At 44.9% G+C, this 20,697-nt stretch overlaps 1 protein-coding gene across 2 annotated transcripts in view; it reads right to left on the minus strand.

Annotated features, from left to right (window-relative positions):
• LOC144823936 (sperm-specific sodium:proton exchanger-like) overlaps positions 1–20,697 on the minus strand; it is an 8,804,346-nt gene that overhangs the window by 6,426,932 nt on the left and 2,356,717 nt on the right. The gene's annotated exons all lie outside the window — the stretch shown is intronic.

Below are 20,697 nucleotides of genomic sequence, written 5' to 3' on the forward strand. Positions count from 1 at the left end.
CACTTTTGTACATAGTTCTGGTGTACTGTTAGTCCATATTGCGTATCCATAAATTCTACACTTTTTGGCATGGCTGAGAAATGCTTGCAATATACTAACACTCACCATTCAATTTTTCGCATTACAGACGGAAGATTCCCTTCTACGAACGAGCCAGAGCTTTGCAGATCTTATGATGATGCAACAACTACCAGTACTTGGTTCTTCTAAGGTGAGGGGTCCCTTCACTCAGAAATCTTCAGTTATAAATTTATATAAACTAAATTCCTACATAGGGGATGGTGTTGCTTCCACCACTGTTCAGTTATCATGATTTAATTAACAACTGTAAGTAAGTGTAACAATGTTTATGTTAATGTATAGAGATTGGCAATAAACATTTTTAACTTACATAGACTTGGTGATATTTGGTGTAGACTTACCCGAGTGATCAAATTAAAGGAAGCATGTGCATTGCTTCCACGACTGAGAGTTTGGGTGTGTTATGTTCTGAGTTGTCTACTTGTTGGGTTTCTTGGGGAGAGGGTTCGGAGAGCTAATAGTTATGACAAGATACTACTATAACTAGTCGGGCAGGGGATTGTGGTGGGTTCTGAACTTCTGATTGAGGTGTGTGAGGAAGGTCCAACCTACCATCACCAACATCCTATTTTCTTGTGCAAAGGTCTGTCTGTGCAAAATTCCTATAACAGTAGTAGTATGTCCTACCATATCAAAATAGTAATAAATCTGCTTGGGCATTTGTTGGTGTGAATTGTCAAGGCCTCAAGATTAACAAAGACTCAAGATCAATAAGACTAGAAGTAGTACAAGAGGACGGCCCAAAGGACTGGACTCAATGTCTAGAGCTACTGGTGAATCTTGGTTTTGGTTTGACCGATCTCATCTGGTCCACAAATTGTATCGGGGGATTCGCAGATCGACTACTTGCTATTTATCAACACTAATCCAGTTTTCCATTCTGATTCCAGAATACTAACTAAGCACAAGTATGACGTACCACCCGACCTAGCCCACCTATTCCAGGCATGCCAATTGTACATTAAGTATGCATTTCCACTTTTAGTCCTCAACAATGCATATGGTCAAATGGAGGACACATGACTACAGTTTTTGTATACACCAAATTTTGGGTTGATTGATTGATGCTGATGTTCTGATAGTGCTAAGCCTATTACTACCACTCATTGAGCAAACTAGAAAAGGTTCTAATAAGACTAGGGTACCAGCAGCACGTGACTTAACTGAGGGAGCATCACGCATACCACTAAAAAAATTACAAACTCATACAAAGTAACTAAACCTAAGTATCAATCCGCCCTATATTTTAGTGACAGGACAAAGTAAGGACTAGAGTCACTATAGCATTACGTAACTTAATTGCTTTAAAATAAACTCTTACATAATCACGCTAAGCGAGCGCAAACGCAAAGTTGCAAACAAGTAAGATTAGTAGTAGCGCAGGGGAGCACCTGAGTTATAACAATCACACAAGACTTGTAAACCTAATTAACCTGGAATGTAAGCAGCAACATTCTAGCTGGTTGGAAGAAAAAAAAGATTCGCAATATATAACACAGAGCAGAAAAACAGACACAAAGTAATAATAATTAAATAGTTACTCACCAAGACCCGGGACCTCTGCTCCTAGCAAGTCCAGCAGGTCCTTCTCACAGTCCAGGATGTCGGACCACCAGTGCGTTAACTGCGCCTGGGTGCGCCAGACCCCAGAGCAGCGGAAAACTGCCCGGCGCACCTTCTCCCAGCGCTGTTGACACCCCCGGAGCCCGTACCCGGACCCAGGCCTGCCACCTGCTGCAAGGGTAGAGGAGAGGTGGCGCTGCACAAAGAAGATAACTTGAGCCAACTCCACCTCCCCAAATAAGGCCCGTGCCTGCACCCCTTGTGGGCGCCGCCTTCCACAAGGAAGGCGGTCGCTGCTCTGGCTGCGGTGAGCCCTACCCTTTGGCATGGTTCTGGGGAGAGGGAGACGGGGCGGGAAAGAAAAGGCAATAAAAAGTAAGTAAAGGAAAGAGCAGGGAATAGAAAAAGAGAAAAAAAGTAGCTGAAAACAAAAAAAGTAGACAAAAACCAAAAATATAGAAGCAGGAAAATAGTTAGAGAGATAATAAATAAAAACGATCCAAAAAAAGTGGCTGGAAACAAAGGATTGCAAAGATATAGGGAGGATTCAAAATCAGGCCCCAGAACCATGCAATAGAGTGAAAAAGAAGATGGCCGCGACCAAGTGCGCAAGTTCGCGTGATATTTTCACCCCGAGCACGCAAAAAGCGGCTCGAACAAGTAAAAGCTTTCCCGAACAGGAAATACGTACCGCGAATGGGCGCGAGCATGCATTGCGCGACCCGGAACAGGAAGTAAGCATCACGGGCGGGCAGGACAAGTGAAAACAAGATGGCCGCACCCGTGAGCAACCGCATGGGTAAGTTGGCGAGCTGCGATCATGCAGAAAATATCGCAAACGGGTGGGGAAAAAATGTCTGCGCTTTTGCGAAATTTTAGGCATTTTCGCGACAGTCTGCGAAAGCGAATTTCAGAAATTCCGCTCACCCCTAGTGTGAGGGCTAGGTGGCAAAGTGGAGGTTTCTGAATGGTTTGTAGAAGTTCAGGCAGTGGTTCAAGTATGTTGGACCTTGGTCATGAAGGGCTTTGTAGGCATGAGTCAGCAGTTTGAACTAGCATATTTCCTGGATGGGGAGCCAGTGAAGGTCTCTCAGGTGCTGGGTGATGTGTTTTTTTCGGGAAGGTTGAAGATCAGTCTGGCTGCTGCGTTCTGATTGTCTGGAGTCTTCTCATGAGTTCAATGGCGGTGCCTGCTTAGAGTGGGTTGGCCTAGTCCAGGCAGCTGGTGATGAGGGCTTGCCTCACTGTTTTCCTGGTGCTGATGGGGAGCCATTTGAAGATTCTTCGCAGCATGAAGAGAGTGTGGAAGCAGGCTTGAGGATATGGTGTTGACCTGTCGTTTCATGGAAAGTTTACTATCCAAGATGATGCCACGGTTGCGGGCATGGTCTTTCGGTGTGGGGGTCGGTCAGTCTCCGATGGCTTTGTTTAGTGGTAAAAAAAAAAAAAATCTCCGATGGCTACCAGGTGTCATTGCAGGGGAGGTGCACTTCATTTTTGTCCGTGTTAAGTGTCAATCAGAGGTCCGGCATCCAGGTGGAGACCATGCAGTTGTGGAAGTAGCACTTTGTTGAGGCCGGGTCAGCTAATAGAGAGAGTACAAGCTGGGTTTTGTAAGCCTAGGAAATGATGGTGATGTGGGTTTGGACGATGTTTGCTATTAACGTCAGGCAGATGTTGAAGAGGGTCGGACTGGGGGATGAGCCTTGTGGGACGCTGAAGATGGTGCGCTTGGGTTGTGAGGTGAAGGGGAGAGACGGATTATCTAGGTTCACCATGTGAGGATGCCATCCGTCTAAGGGCGTCCTCTTCAAATCCTATCTGGCGTAGTCGTTTGATGAGTGTGTGGTGGAAGACGGTGTTGAAGCCTGAAGAGAGGTCGAGAAGGATCAGGGCGGACAATTCTCCTCTGACAAGTAGGGTGCAGATGTCCTCTGTCATGAAAATCAGGGCTGTCTCGGTTCTGTGGTTGACACTAAATCCCAATTGACTGGGGTCTAGTAGGTTGTTTCTCTCCAGGTGCTTTGTGATTTAGAAGTTCATCACCTTCTCCAGGACTTTGGTGGAAAACGTGAGCAGTGGGATGGGGTGGTAGTTCTGGAGATCGCTGGGGTCAGCAGAGAGTTTTGTGAGGAAGGGTTTAACCTCTGAGTATTTCCAGGCGTTGGGAAAGGTGTCTGAGGTGATGGAGGCATTGAGGAATGGTGGTGAGCTGGTGGCTGATCTTGTGGCTTTGGAGGTTGAAGAGCCGATGAGGGTATGGGTCGGGGCTGCTCCCGAATGGATAGAGTGTATTAAGGCAGTTGTGTTTGGTGTGCTGACGGCTGAGCTGTTTCCATGTGGTGAGCAGGTAGTCCCTGGAGATCTTCATGAGGGTGAGGAGGCTGAGGAGGTTGGCGGATTGGCGATCAAGGTTTCTGTATATGGTGGCTATCTTGTTGTGGAAGTGGTCTGCTAGAGTGTTGTAGAGTTTTTGTGAGGCGGGAATCAAGTTTTCGGTGGCAGAGGAGCAGGTGAACTCTCTGACAATGGTGAAACGTTCCTTGGTCTGGTTGGCACTGGCATCGATGCAGTTTGGCGGGGATAATTTTTAATTACTCTGAGTTGGTGGTGGTAGGTGTTGAGGACAGACTTGAAAGTGACTCGATCAGTGTATTCTGCTGGTGCACCATCATATTTCTACGTGTTTTAATCTGCTTTTTATCATGCTGAGTTCTGGGATATACCAGCTGGATTGTTTAGTGGGTCTGTGTATTTTGGCTGGTTTGGTGAGGGCTTTAGGATGTGCCAGAACAAGTTAATGAAATCACTATTTTGTGGAAACAATTTCCAATTTATTGATTCGACATTGTTTTTTGGGTGCTTGACTCTTCACAATTTTATTTGAGCGACAGAGGTGGATCAATAGAGACCCATGAAAAAAAGTATGTTTGACAGCCAACACGTGTTTTGTCCCCTCACAGTGGCCTTCTGGCCTGGGGCTTCCTCAGGACATAATGAATATTAAATTCTAAGCATGTTTATTCTGTTTCTGAAATCCGTTATTGTAACTTTTTGAAGTACTTGAGCATTGGGTCTTCATAAGCAGTCTCCGTATCGCTCATCAACAGATCAATCGGCGGGGACGTGCTTGATCGGGAGCACAAGCTCTTACCGGCCGTGAGGGAAACGGCGTGAGCTCTTCACAGCCTCACAGCCCCAGACGCTGCCGTGAGGTGAACGGCCCACGTCTCTGCATCTTCGCCGCCGTGAGGGGAACGGCCATCGTCCAGGCAAGGACTACATTACCCGGCATCCCCGGACAGCGTCGAGAGGTGACGCCAGCGTCTGCCCGGGATTCCCCTCATTAGTGCTCCTGCCCACGCAACGCGGGACGCGCGCGGGCGACGCTGGGAGAAGCCCGGGACAAGGGCGGAACCGTCTGTGGCCGTCCGGGGCCGACGGAGGCCGGGCCGGGCCACCCCTCTAACTAACAACTATGGGTAAGAGAAAGCAGTTGTGTAATGGGTCCCAGGAGGGGAAGAAAGCTAAGGTCCCGAGAAAGTCAGAATCCATCATCTCCTACTTAACCTCGGCCGTCGGGGTTTTAAGTAAGGAGATTGCTAATGCTGAAAAGGAACTTGGCCTGGATCTCCCTACCATAGCGTGTGTTGACTCTGACTCTGACATTTTATCAGTGTTGCATGTACCAAATGTCCCCCTGGAACCTACAGTAGTGATTGTTCAAAAGCCTCAATCTACAGCTGATAATGAAACTGGTCCTGTAGTAACTGATGGCTTAGTCTGTAATACAGGCGGTAATAAGGAAGCTCCTCTGTCAGGGAACAACATTGGGCAAGGTAGACGCCCAAGGAAGGCTATTAAACGAGTGCCTTTGTGTAAAGGGGTTGTCCCAGGTTCCACTGATCAACTGGCTGATTTAATAAAATGTTTAATATTCGCCTGAAGCCTGTTTTGGTTGGAATAGCCAAGGACATTGTGGACTCCCTTAACTCTTGTGTAGCCGGTTTACTAAATTTGATCACATTGACAATTTCATCAGAGAATTTAAGATGCAAAGGTCTCTGGAGAGTGTACCTGATAAAGTAGCTAAGATGGATGTTAAGGCCTCTAAAGTTTCAGGTAGTAGTCAGTCTAAGGCCCTAATAACCAGCGTACATCCTACATCAAATGGGTCCTTACCTCGTAGGGCTTCGCAGCGGATGGAAGTTACTTCTTTAAGGAGTGATGTCCCCGATGTGTTTCCATCAGGTAATAATAACCCTATACGTCCACGGGGTACGACCCTGGACCTACCCCCAGAGGCTGCACCACTGGTAGCTGTGTTTACAGGGGTTTCTCCTTTAATTAGGGGCGAGATAGAAACTACCCAGGATCTCCTCAGGAAGTCGAGGACCTGGAGCAATAACCTTAGTACTGGTGGTTAAGACATAGGCCCCAATATCAAAATGGCCAGACATGTGGGCTGGGTGGGGCGCCGCCCTAAAACTATTGGGGGAGATTGTGTGGTTGTGAATTTTAACAAGAGCAATGGGGCTGACAGACTGTTCTGGGATGCTTCACCCATAGGGAAATCTGAAATCAGACCACTACCTCTGGGTTACTTCTATCCTCCTCGGAGTGTACATGTAAATCCGTACCCCTTGTGCTCTCTACCAACTACTAAGACAATGGCAGCACATGGCCCTACCTTTAGGCCCCAGGGTAATTTGATTCATGGGTCTTTACAGAGAGAGGAGGAGGAGGTAATATCCCCAATTCAGGTTTCACCTACCATTAACTTGTTTAGCCCACAAGTAAGTGTTTTAGCCTTACTGAACCGTTTTTCTCCATTAGCGAATCTGCAGGAAAATGATTGACTGACTGCCCCTGACATCCAGTTGACTGGCGACTTCTTGTCCTCAACTGATGAAAGTATATGTAAATTTATTAGTTGGAATGTGGCAGGTACAAGACAAAAGATAAACAACCACATTTGGGTAGATTTTATCTCCCAATATCATATTATTGGCCTCCAGGAAACTTGGGATACATCCAGGACATTTTTTATGGATGGCTTTTTGAGTTACGCTGTTCCAGCAATCCCGGGACGGGGGGGCAGACCAAAAGGTGGTTTAAACCTTTTATTTTCATTGAAACTTCAAGGCTCATTTAAGATGTTGGAGTCAGGCTCAAGTAACCTTTTAATAGTAGAATGGGTAAACCCTAATCTGTCTAATATCTTATTAATTAATTTCTATAATGCAAGTGAGTGTGAGATACCTAATCAACATCTAGGCTCACTGGATGGTTTATTGGCAGATTATAAGTCAAAAAGTAATTCTTTATTCGATATTATTATTATGGGCGATTTTAACGTGCACCTTTGTAAATGGGATTGTGCCTTAGAAAACTACCAAGGGTTTGAAGGGAACGTGGTCCCGCATTTCGAACACACTAAGCAAGGTGAGGCCCTGGAGGCCCTTCTAGCAGCTAACAATCTTTTTGAAATTGGTAGTTGGGAAAACACAGAAAGGGTTCCCACGTTTAAAGTTAAAGACCCTGGAACAGTGATCGATTACATCTTTTTGTCCCCTGGTTTAATCTCTAGTGCCTATTCCTATCAGGTAGTCCCCTCTGTGTACAGTGACTATAATCCGGTCACTGTGGAATTAGCTAAGGTTAACGTGTTGGACACAAGAGTGAGGGCTCATGGAGCACAGAGAGACCTTATAACAAAGGACCAGGGTAGAAGGTTAAATTAGGACAGGGTGGTCCCGGAAGCCTTCTGTGACGAGCTCTTTACCAAGGTTGATAAAAATCTGGCCCTATGTTTAGATAGCTCTGCTCCGAGTGGGGCGACTATAGAGGCTTATGTGGCCATAGGTGCTCAGATTGCTGATGACCTTAAGGACAAACGTAGTGCTAGACCACAGCGCATCCACAGATGGTTTGATATTAGCTGTACTAAAGCTCATGCTGCTTTACATTTGGCCCTTAAGCAGAAACCTACGGATAGGGAAATGGTCTGCAGGCGAAGGAAAGAACACAAATTGGCTATCACCACGCGGAAGCAAAAGATTAAAGAAGAGGCGTGGAATAATCTTTTATCAGTGGATGTGCTGCGGGATAGTTCCAAGTTCTGGGCCACCATTAATCACCCTTTTTTCTCGGGGCAGAATAACCCAATTTTGGATTGTGTTATCCTGGAGGAAGAGTGGCTATCCCATTTTAGTGAGATTTACAGTCATGAGGGACAGAGTCAAAGTGTTAGTCTGAAGGAGTCTACTCAGCAATTTCAAACCTTAATATTTGTAGTAGATGAGGTGCAAGGGGCAATAAAAGAAATGTCCAAAAATAAAGCCCCAGGACCTGATGGGGTCCCAGCGGACTTATACAGCATTTATCCAAATCTTTGGGCTAAGAGCCTTACAAATCTTTATAATGCTGCCAGTGTAACTGGATTACCGGCTTCCTGGGCCACTTCGACTATAATACCTGTGTTCAAAGAAGGTGATAGGAGGGACCCCTCCTGTTACAGACCGATCTCCCTGATCGATTCTGCTGTAACAATCCTGGGCATAGTCATATTATGTAAACTAAGAGATTGGCTGGATGATAGAGGGGTTCTCTCCTACCTTCAATATGGCTTCAGGGAGAAGAGAAGCACTGTGGATCAATGTCTCAACTTGCACCTCTTGATAGACAAATATACTTTGGCAAAGGAGGGGTCCTTGTACATGGGGTTCATGGACCTCTCTTCTGCTTTTGACCTTGTTAACCGTGAGAAACTATGGGCGATGCTTCTGGATTTAGGCATCGACCCTCCTTTGGTAAATTTCTTAGCAGTCCTTCATCAGGGGCTCTTAGCCTCAGTCAGGGTCACTCAGGAGGGCAGTTGCACAAAGCACTTTAGGTCTGAGAGAGGAGTGAGGCAGGGTTGTATCCTGGCCCCCCTCCTCTTCATTTTATATATTAATGCACTGGAGGGGGCATGTTTGGACGTACCGCGTGCAGGAGATAAGGTAATCCCGGTTCTCCTGTACGCGGACGATGCAGTTCTTTTGTTCCGTACTGGTATCGACCTCCATAGGCTTTTGGATTGTTTTGGCGACTTTATGGGGTCGCTAAGCATGAAGGTAAATAGTAAAAAATCCCATGTTATGGTGGCTAGTAAAAGTAAGAGGAGTAGTAAGCCTCGTTCCTATTTTTGTAATGGTGCAGAGGTTACCAAGGTCCCCGTCTTTACCTACCTAGGTGTTCTTTTCGATGAGAAACGCACCTGAGGGCCGCAACAAAATATAAAAAGTAATGCTGTTTTGAGGTCGTCTGCTGCACTGTTGGGTTTTTCCAAGAGGTTGGGGGCGAGACCGATGGAGGCGCTCCTGAAAGTCTATAAAGCTAAGTGCCTCGCCATAGCTACCTATGGTGCCTCGGTATGGGGTTACACTCCGCAGGAAAAGATCAAAGTAGCTGAAAACAAATTCTTGAGATCGCTTTTGTCCGTACCTCAATCAACCTCTACCTACTCTGTGCATACGGAATTGGGCTTGGGCTACGTTACGGACCTGATGAAAGTTGCCCCATTGTTATGCTGGCTAAAGACTTGGTTAAATCAAGAACTCTCTTTGAACCTTCAAATCCTCTGTGATGTTCTGTCCCTGGATAGGGTCAGTAGGGTCCCCTGGCTAATGTTTATCAAAATTATGTTCTCTAAACTTGGGCGGCCTGAGCTCTATACTGCTCCGGATTGCATTACCAGGGAAGACATATGTTGGACAAAGAAAAATGTTCTTTCTATGGTGACAATGGAGAGGGAGGAGCTAGAGTTATTGAATCCAACTGTTAAAGCAAATTATGTTTTGCAAAGCTCACCCTCGCTCGAACCATATTTATCAATTGTCACACTACCATTTCACCGCCAGCTTTTAATTAAATTCAGATTTAATCCTATTCATCTCTCCCTTGGCGTTTTTCCAAAATGGTGCAAACCTGAAAGTAGCATTCCATGTAGCTGTGACAATTTTTCCATACCTGATACTATGCACTTTGTTATGTTTTGTGAGTTTTATGAGGGGATTCGTAAAATGTTTCTGCTGCCAATTCTTAGAGAGGCCGGCTTTATTCAAGTTAGGCCTGCTCTTACGTTTCTCTAGATGCTAAGCAATACACGTGTTATATTTTCTGTTGCTAGTTTTCTGGTGGCTGCTGTTCGAATCAAACGCACATAACTAACTGTGTAGATATTCTCTCGCTGATTTTAATGTGTGGTTTTATTGGGCTTTTTACTTGATCTTAAAATTATGTGTATCATGATTTTATTTTCATCACTGATTGAAGGATTTTATTTATTATCATGAATGTTTTTATTGTGACTTTTATGATTTTAACTAATCGAATAAAGTATTTTGACTGACAAGATCAATCGGCGAGGGCGACTCAGTCGGCAGCTCTGGTGATCCAGGCTTTGAGGTCCTCCACTACCTGATTCAGGTTGGCTGAGACATCATTTTGGGTGCTGCTGAGAGTGTCGGTCCATTAGTTCTGTGAGACTTTGGTTCAGCTGGATAAGGGGGCTGTGGCGGTTGAGGGTGGTGCGGGATGGTCTGGCGATGTTGAAGTGGACAATTTAATGATCAGACCAGGTGAGTTTTGTGGTGTGGCTATATCGGACTTTGTGGATGGATGTGAAGATGGGGTCTAGTGTATGTCCTGTTTTGTGACGGCGTACCTGTGGGAATACGGAGCTACAGCCTACATGAAATAGGTCCTGGGAGTGATGCTGAGGATGCGGGAAATGTGGGAAAGGGCATGGGGGAACCACAAGGTGGAAAAGTGGAGAGGGCACAGTAACCTGGGTCTTGGGTGTCTGGGACCAGGGTGAAAGGAGAGGTCTGCTATCTGGCTAGGTTACCAGCTGGTGAGGCTGCCTCCTAATGCAAGAGTGGTCCTCCAGTCAGCTGCGGAAGAGGCTAGCAGCAGGGGAAAGCTACAACGGCTTTCTCATTAGAGCCACGCTGCTGTCTTCATTAAATTGGTCATGGAAAGGGGGAGGGATGATGGGGAAGCAGGAGGCAAGAAAAGCAGGAATGGTCATGGGGTAAAGTGAGGTGGGAAAGTGGTGAGGGCGCAGTGGCTGCAGCACAGGAGCCTGGGTCTAGGATGAATTCAACCAGGGCAGCAGGAGTTGTCTGCTGCCTTGCGAGGCTGTGAACTGGTGAGGCTTCTGGCTGGTGAGGCTGTCTCCTAATGTGGGAGCGCTCCTCCAGTCAGCTGCGGAAGAGGATGGCAGCAGGGGAGAGCTCCACCCGGATCCAGCGGCGAGGGGTAGGCGCGAGAAGAGCAGCTCTGGAACTCCCAACCTTGCGGTGGAAGTTCTTACCTGAAGCTTTAACCGCTGGATACTGTTGCTAACTGTACATTACACTTTTTAGGTTTTGGCAGCTTAACACAGACACACATGGAAGAAGGGTAAAATAGGGACAACATAACGTTTTTCCCCCCCATAATTTTCCAGTTTTATTCCCACTAGTGTGTAATTTGAATACATTAGTGACTCACTGTAGACAGTTACTCATTAGATACCTGCTAATCACTTTTCCATAGGTCCTGACGAATCGCCCGTTAATAAACACAAGCGAGAAACATGTTGACTAGATATTAGCACTCTCTGGAGGGTCCCTGGAAGCATAATATTCCGGACTCACCCTCTAGATTTTGATTTTAATTAAAGCAGTGGACCGCCAGAATAAATCATTCCTTGGTACCCCTAGCTTTGTTTTAACCACTCTCAATACGTCTACAATCCCTACTGGCCAACACCCGCACTTCATCCAAACGGCTGTTGGAAAAAGATCTCCGCTAAAGAGCCCCTCTTTGAGGTGTCGCCCGTTGGGTATTGCACCGCCGACCCAACGAGGAGCAAGCCCAAATGATGAAGCATGACACCTGCAAAGGTGTGTGAGGGCATTAAATCCAACAAAATGGATACGCAGGAGTAATATCTCTTTACCCTTACAACATTCTCCACATCCCTTGACGCATATCTCTCCTCTCTAGGAACAGCACAGCAATTTTTGTAGTAGCAGGGGAGAGCTGACAAGGACCTGCTCACTGGAGGCACCTTGCATGATCTAAGTTCTGGGAGGGGCAGGAAAGGTTGCGGGTGAACAACAAAGTGAGAAAATAGCAAGGGCGCTGTGCCTGAGGTGCCGGACCGTCCGGTCTAGGGTGACAAGGACAAGGTCGGCAGGAGGGGTCTGTGGTCTGGCGAGGCTGCAGTCTGGTGAGGCTGCTGGCTGGTTGTTATTTATAGTGACACTTATAGAGTGCTAACTGCTACCCGAAGGTGTCCTGGAGCAATGCGAAGTCCTGCCGGAGCCTGGAAGGGGTATCGATGAGATTAATTAATAAACATACATGTTTTTAATGCTTTCCTAAGGCCAGTAGATTGGTGATACATCTGAGGTGTAATGGGAGGCTATCTCCTAATGCAGGGGCAGTTCTCCACTCAGTTGCTGAAAAGGATGCCAGCAGGGGAGAGCTGCCAAGGACCTGGAAATGGAAATTGTCACAGTTCAAAATGACACTGTTTTGTATGTAAGGCATTCTGATATTAATTTCTGTAGTCTTGTGGATACTGAAAAGTATAAGAACATCCACACAGTGGCAGTTTTTTTAGTTTGCCTCTCCTCATAATTGTGAATAGGAGTTCTCTGGTGTGAGTTTTATAAAATCTAAGTTTCGAACACATTTCACTGACAAACAGTTGAATGACCCAATAAAGGTTGCCCTCTCAGGCTATACCCCAGATAACAAGGGATTAATGGACACCAGGCAGTGTCAAGTCTCTTACTGAAATCGTTCAAATGCTGTTGCAATGAATACACATTCAGCGACAGTTACTGGTGAGATCCAAATCTAGGTATCTGTTTCGTTACTGACACCAAGAAAAAATTAGCTGCAGCGAAGAATCTTCAGCATCTTAGAATGTTTTGCATTAACTGAACAAAAACAGAGGAATGTGTACAGCAGGCCTGCTTTACCAACACCAAGAAAAGGCAGCTGGAGAGAAGAATCTTCAGCACCTTTCCAAATTTTTGTTAGCTACACCAGATAAGAACAAAGCACAATTTACTGTAGGCCTGTTTTATTGAGATCATAAAATAAGATAGCGATAGAGAACAATCTTAGCATCTTTCATAGTTCTTTTATTAGTTGACCAAGAATAAAGCAATGTGCACTGCAGGCCTTGTTTACTGACACCAAAAAACTGTCCAGGGGATAATGAGAATGGTATTGCCAACATGACTGCTGCCATAAAAACCTTAAAGTCAGACTTAACCTTCCAAAGAAAACAGAGTAGAGGACAAATTCAGTATTTTCTTTCATGCTCCAGTCCAAATAGCTGCATAAAACAAACCTGAAGTTCAGCTGACCTGGATATTGAAAAGCACAGCCATCTTGTCACAGCTGCAATCAAAAAGTAATACCTCTTTGAATTTATCGGTATTTGTGATTCAGCAAAGCCTTGCACCGGCTGACTGCCATGCACTATGACTACATCACTGTTATAATGACTTCTTCAGAATTGCCCTGCCAGGCTTCCGGATTACATAGTATTAGAGGACATCACACAGTTCCACATTGAAAATATGATTTATTTTCTTCTATCTTTGTTAATTGAACAGCATTACAATGACTATTTCACTGACAGCAACTAATCAAAAAGTCTTGAAGCGTGGTGATAACACAAATCTAAAGTCATTCCTATCACTGTTTCTAGCAAACTTTAAACTATTTTGTTGAAACCGCAGTATGGGCTGCCAAAAAAATAGTCTTAAAGTCAATGAAGCTGGATTTGGGGGGTCTCTCTTAAAAATACGCAAGTTGCTTTACCTATAATAGCTCACAACGATTTTCACTGATCAGAAGTAACTCTCACTACAGAAAAGATTGGGGAACCCAGGCCTAGGAGGATTTTGTCAAGTGGTAACGTTTCAAATAGGCCTAAAATACTAATAAACTACTATTAAATGCAGCATACACTTGTAATAAATTGTCTAAATTCAATTTGGACCACTTAATAGCTTTTCTAATATTTGACAATGTTAAGACAACTTCTGATGGAATGCCCACATTAATTTTAATCATAAACAAATGATTCTTCATTGTCAGCATTGGGGCTCTATGATCACTGTCTTTCTTAATCACAATTTCAAAATCTATTGCAAAGTGCCAGAGATCAACGTCCAGCATGACATAATCAGTTCTACCAGGGCTAGAACTATCTGACCTAAATCTACAGTTACAAGAGCACAGACCATGGGTAATAGTAAAAAAACAAGTTACTTACCTATACACTGTGGTTCAGTATTAATATATTTGATAGATTCACATGCTTGAATCTTCCTCATCGTCATGGTGGTAGTCCTACGGTAACAGTACAAATAGCAGTTTTTCAAAATCACCATGGACCTCCATAGAACAGAAAACATACTTAAGTAACCTTTCAATTTTATATTATAACATCCAAAGTTTAGCCAATCACATCAGAGACCTTAGAATTCCCTTACCCTACAGAGCCACAATACCTCAGATTTCGAGCACAAGTCTATATGTATACAAAACTCTAAGGTAATCAGTGAGCCTAAAAGGGGAGGAGGGTGGGTCACAGGTGAATATATAAAATATATCAGTACTGGAGAGCCACAGTGCACAGGTAAGTAACTTGTTTTTTCTCCAGTATTGTAACTTTTATAGATTCACATGCTTGAATCTGACCAGTAAGCAGTAAAAAGAAAGGTGGTTGGTAAGTGAACTATCCCACCATGACGTAAAATCGGAACATCAGAAAACCAAGAAGATCAAAGAAGAAAATATGTCAACAGTCAGTTATATACATACAGTTTTACAAACCAACTTAGAAGTATAAAATAATCAATGAGTATGTAAAGAAAAAGAAGCGATAATCTGCCAACTTTAAGCAAAGAGGCTTGAAGTGCAGCTTGTCCAATAGCTATATCTGCCTTCTTCCAAACACTGAGGCAGTAATGATTCATGAATGTGTGAGCGTTCCCCCATGTTGCAGCCCTGCATATGTCATGGAGGGATGCTCCAGCAAACCGGGCCGAGGAAGTCAACAATTTCCAAGTTGAGTGAGCTTGCATTTTCATAGGAAGCGGGCATCCAGCTTTTTCATTACAAAAGACAATCATTGTGGTGTGCCAACAAGCGATGCTGGGCTTGTCCTTTCCCACATGCTGAGAAAGAGATCAGTAACTGGGAGGATTTACAAAACATCTTCGTTCTTTGTAGATAAAACAACCTTTAATATGCAGTGAATGCAACACCCTCTCCGCCGCTGAGAATGGATTAGGAAAGAACGTTGGTAAGACAATAGGCTCATTGAAGTAGTCAGTCGAAGGCACCTTAGGTATAAAAGAAGAGTTAGTGCATAGGATAACCATGCCTGGCAAAAATTGAATATATGGTTCTTTTATAGTGAATGCTTGGATTTCACTGATTTGCCTGGCAGACGTGATGGCCAAGAGAAAAGCCATCTTCCAAGAAAAGAACTTCAATTTGCATTTGTGTACTGGTTCAAATGGAGGACACATTAGCTGCGATAGGACTGTATTTAATTGCCACAGTACCAAAGGAAGTCTAACAGGGGGAAAAGCTATGAAGAGTCCCTTCATAAATTCTTTGATGTCTTCTGTGTCTATAAATTGAAGCAAAATGAAATTTTATGGAAGAGTGAGAAAGTCCTGATTTGGCTAGGTGCAAAGGATAAGGCAGCACCTGCTCCGTAGACGATGAAAAAGGATGCAATGCGTAATTGATGCACCATGCACTGAATCTCTTCCATTTAGCTGTGTAACATTTCAGCTTGGAAGGATCTAGAGACTTCTGTAGTATCGGAGAACACTCCACAGAATGTCTCAAATTCCCAAATTCAACGAGGTGAGGAGCCAAGCCGACAAATGAAGAGAGAATTTGTGGGTGAACCGCTTGGCCCTGGTTCATGCATGGAAGATCCTCCCATGGTGGAAAGAGAAGCACAGCACACTGATAGGCGATGCAGCTCGGTGTACCAGGATTGTCTTACCCATCCGGGAGCAATAAGAATGAGCTGACATGGCTCTTGCTTCATTTTCTGAAGTACTCGAGGAATGAGTGGAAATGGGGGAAAGGGGTAGGCAAACATCCCCGCCCAGGAAATCTGGAAGGCATCTCCCCACGATTTTGGATGAAGATTTCTGCTTGCAAAAAGAATACACTTTTTGTTGAGGATCGTAGCAAACAGATCTCATGTTTAATAACTCCAGGATTGGAAGGCCACCTGCAAGTGTCAATCATTGAGCACCCATTGTAATATTGTTTGGAGACCCTGCTGAGAGAGTAGGTCTTCTCGTTGTGGACACCTGGCATGTTTCCACTCACAAGGAGATGGGGTTGGCAAGGAGCCATTCCCAAATTTGTTGAGCAAGAACAGAAAGCGCTCGAGATCTTGTGCCGCCTTGTACTGTAGTACTGATGAATCCTTGATCTGTGGCAGGCGGGCTTTCAGACCCTTGAATAATGCCTTTAGTTCCTACAAAATGTCCTTAGCCTCTTTCTTTTTATAACCCGTAAAATACTCCAACAGAGTAGAGATGTTTGACCACATCCGTCGGTCAGATCTCCCTAGAATGGCCATTGCATTATAGGCTCTAATGTAGGTGCCCGCCAACGCAGAGAACCGCTTACCAATATTGTTGTGGCATGTTTCCACTCACAAGGAGATGGGGTTGGCAAGGAGCCATTCCCAAATTTTTTGAGCAAGAACAGAAAGCGTTCAAGATCATGTGCCGCCTTGTACTGTAGTACTGATGAATCCTAGTTCTGTGGCAGGCGGGCTTTCAGACTCATGAATAATGCCTTTAGTTCCTACAAAATGTCCTTAGCCTCTTTCTTTTTATAACCCGGAAAATGCTCAAACAGTGTAGAGATGTTTGACCACATCTGTCGGTCATATCTCCCTATGAAATGAAATGAAAAAGTTTCTTGATAAAGCGCACTGCGACCAAACGGCTTCCTGGCGCTGAGGAAGAGGGCTGAGGAGGATGGAATGTGCCAAAAGTGCTCAGCAGGAGTACGCAATAGCAAACAAGTGGGTCTTAAGGGCCTTGCGGAACTGTGAGTAGACGGAGTTGGATCTGATCGACAGAGGAAGGCTATTCCAAAAAGAGGGGCCTAATACGGAAAATCTAGTGCCTCCCTTTTTGGATTTACGGAACCGCGGTACACTGGAGAGAAACTGATTGGAGGAGCGAAGGGGGCGGTTGGGAGTGTAGGGAGTGATAAAGGCCAGGCAGCCCATCTTAAAGAGAGATCTCTGAGAGATAGGGAGCCAATGAAGGGATTTCAAAACAGGAGTGATGTGGGAGGACTTGGGGAGGTGGTGAATGAGGCGGGCGGCCTGATTCTGAACAGCCTGTAGGCGGCGAAGTTCGTAGAATGGCCATGGCATTAGAGGCTCTAATGTAGGTGGCGCAAACGCAGAGAACCGCTTACCAATATTGTTGTGGTAGTGCCCCTCCTTGTCCAGTGGAGCTGTACACGGAGACGCTGGATTCTTGGCTCTCCTTTGCGCTGCCTGCATGATGACAGAATCCAGCCTCAGATGACCAATGAGTCATGCAGCTGCGTAAGCCTGGGCGGAGTTCGCTGAGTTCCGCTAAGCAGACCTCTGCGAATTGACAAAAAAGTCAGCCGCGATACATGGAGTTCTGCAAGTGGCGGAATTGCTTGGTCATGCCTGTTCGCGTTGATTTTCAGTGCTGGGTGTTTGTCCTCCTCTTGAAATCAATGTGAATGGCACCATGCGTAGCTCAAGAGGGCGCTGCTTCTTTTCTGCAACTTTCTCAACCCGAACAGAAGGTTTCCCAATGAGTGAGGCTGCGACCACCTGTGACCGACCGCATTGAGGAATCTGACCGCCCACGTTGAGAAATCTCACAAGGAGGTGATTTTTTCTTGCTTGCACTCCCCAACTTGAAGTTGGGGAGCACGAGTGAGGAAAAACCTTGCCAGGAGACGCATTTCATCTTTCACGCTCACCAACTTGATGTTGGGGAGCAAAAGAGAGGAAAAAGTTCTTGCCAGGAGGTGAATTTTCCTCTTTTGTTATCACCAACTTTACATTGGGATGCGTCGCTAACGTGGTGGATTTTACCGCCCGGGCTTACTCAGGAGCCTTGTATGTTTTTTATCCAGCTTTGGAATTCCAGCTGGAATGGAAGCAGGTGTTCTCATTAATTTCAGTCCTTTCTGCCAGAAAAAATCAACTATAGAGATTGCCTTTATAAACGTTGGGTGCCTGGCTTAAAATTGTATAAGAAACATTCTGTTTGCTTAGTCAAAACACTTGGCAAGTCAAAACGCTTAGAGGTACTCTCCGGGGAGCCCTCATAAGGAGGGATAGGAGATGGTGGCATGGGGGCTATATAGTCATACCATTCATCATTGGCATCTGTGTCCATGTGTATTTCTCCTTCCTCTGTCTGTTGTTGTTCAGCATCCTGGATAACCTTTGTGATGATTATAGGAGGAGGAAGAACTTGTTCCCTGGTGGATTTGGGAGTGGTTTGGCCAGGGAAAACACTAGGAACCTCTTGCGGAGGTAAGGCCTCTGAGGAGCATTTGTGTCTTGGAGACATCTATAATAATGGTCAATCATATGACGGTGATCAGATACCAGTGAAACTGAAACGTTCACTGATGGTTCCCTAAAATGATGATGCCCTCCCTCCTTATTATCATAAGGGTAACGCTTCTGGAAGAAATCAGGCCACTGCATAGAAGAAGTATCTCTCACCGCAAAAAAATATTTCCCTGCAAGGTAAGAAGATGGATCATTGTCCTCAGTGTCTTTATCATCAGATTCTTGGCACTTGACCCTTAACTGTGATGGACTGTCTGCAGGGCCAAACCAATCTTCATCCTCCGACTCTTGGCAGTCCAAAAGGCGAGCAGGGAGCAAAGGGAAAATCTTGGCAAAATCCTGAATTTGCTTGGGCTGACGGAGGCAAATTTTTCCTTCTATCGACTCTCCTGTTGACGTGATTGTTGATGGTGCAGTCTCCGATGTAATCGTCTGGGACACCATCTACGGTGCTTGGGCAGCCTCATCTGTATAGCAGACATCATTGGAAACGTCGACAGACTGGTGGTCAGCGGTGAAATTCTCATTGACGGAGGCCTCGTCGATGACGACAACATAGTTACCATCTGCAGTGATTCCGCCGACGCTGCTGCCGTTGACATCTTGACGGTCGTCCTAGTAGTCATCACCGACGAGGCCGTCAATGGTGCAAAAACGTAAGATTTTCTTTAAGAGTAGAGAAGCAGAAGCTGGAGCTGAAGAAGACTTTGAAGCCTCTGTCGGAGTTTTTTTGAGGTGTTTCACCTCAGATTTGTCCTGGGACTTGGATTTCTTAGAGACCCCATGATGGGAAGAGGAACTGTCTGCCTTTATTTTTCTTGAGGAAGGATGGGCTTTTTCCTCATGTTCAGACTTAAGAGTCTGAAGCAGCCTTTTTCTTCTGGATCCAGAGCAGTAACCTACCCTCCCTGTCCTTGAGGGTTTTCGCTGAAAAAGTGCAGCAACATTTGCATTCCATGGGTTTGTGGTAAGGATAGAGACAATAGAGGCACTGTTTGTGGGGGTCTTCAGAGAACAGCCTACACTTCCCACAGGTCTTATAAGGCCTAAACAACCCCTTTTTAGGCATAAGCTTTTCAATAAGAAGGAAAGGTAAAAATATATAGTCCAGACATACCTTGAAAGTAGCAGAAGCTAGGACTGGAGGTCATAAGTTGAAGATAGAATACTGTAACTGAGCAGAGCTCAGAGTGACTCCCTAGTATACGCCATGGGGTAGGAAATCCGAGGTATGGTGGCTTTGTAGGAGAAGGGAACGCTGAGGTATCTGCTGTGATTGGCTGAACTTTGGAGGTTATAAAATAAGGTTGAATGGTTACCTAAGTGAGTTTTCTTATCTATGGCGGTCAATGGTGATGTTTTTATACCGCTATTTCGACTGTTACAGTGAGACTCCCACCATGGCGATGGGGAAGATTCAAGCATATGAATCTATAAAAGATACTATACTGGAGAGGGGACATTAACTGCAGTGCTGGTTTAGCCTCCAGCTTCATCTTCCCTTTCTATAATACAGTTAGCCCATCCAGAGGCTTATAGGTGGTATGAAAGTCACCAGTAATCATGACAGGAGATTTTTCAGAGTTATACATAAGATGATGAGCAAACAATTTTAATATAAGGGAATCTTTATTTCTGCATGTTGTGCTGATATGGATATTATAAACTTTTACCCTACGTTCAATCCTCCCAAAATGCACACACCTAAAATGTCTTTGCTATCAATCACTATTCTCTTTATGGTGACATCAAGCATGTTTTTTTTTACCCATATCAATAATCCATCAGATAGGTGGCCCACTTTGGATGGTACTGATTCAGTACTGAAATTTGTAAACCCATGTGTAGGAGGCTGGCTTAGTATATGGTGCACACTTATTTAAGTGAAGCACCCTGCACTAATCCAGACAATGCCTATGGTGATTTTAGTGGTCTTAGACAACCACAGAGAGCTCTTGAAGTGGTAGCTGTGGGCACATCCTCCAGGCTTAGCCCAGAAGGAGTGTAAAGCAGCTTATTTTACCAGTGCTAATTATATAGTTTAGATTAAGTGAAACAGAATGACACAGTGTAGTTATAAAAATATGTATTTATTATAAACATTCACTAACACGCTGAAATATCTCCTACCCGGAGACATAATCCCAATACACAAAATACTTGACCAACAGAACAGGTAAGTAGCATAAATACACAGTGATCTCCAGGGGGAGACCAAACCATGCACTGATAAAGTGGAATGCGAACTAGGACCAAAGTCGAGACTGGACCCAGAAGACTTAGAAGAGCAAGGGACCAACCAAGGTAAGTACCCAGGAACCCCATGGAGGCTGTATGCAGAGTGGGAACACAACTGCATGCTCAAT

The sequence above is a fragment of the Lissotriton helveticus genome, chromosome 3_1, assembly GCF_964261635.1.
Source record: "Lissotriton helveticus chromosome 3_1, aLisHel1.1, whole genome shotgun sequence".
Lineage (NCBI taxonomy): Eukaryota > Metazoa > Chordata > Amphibia > Caudata > Salamandridae > Lissotriton > Lissotriton helveticus.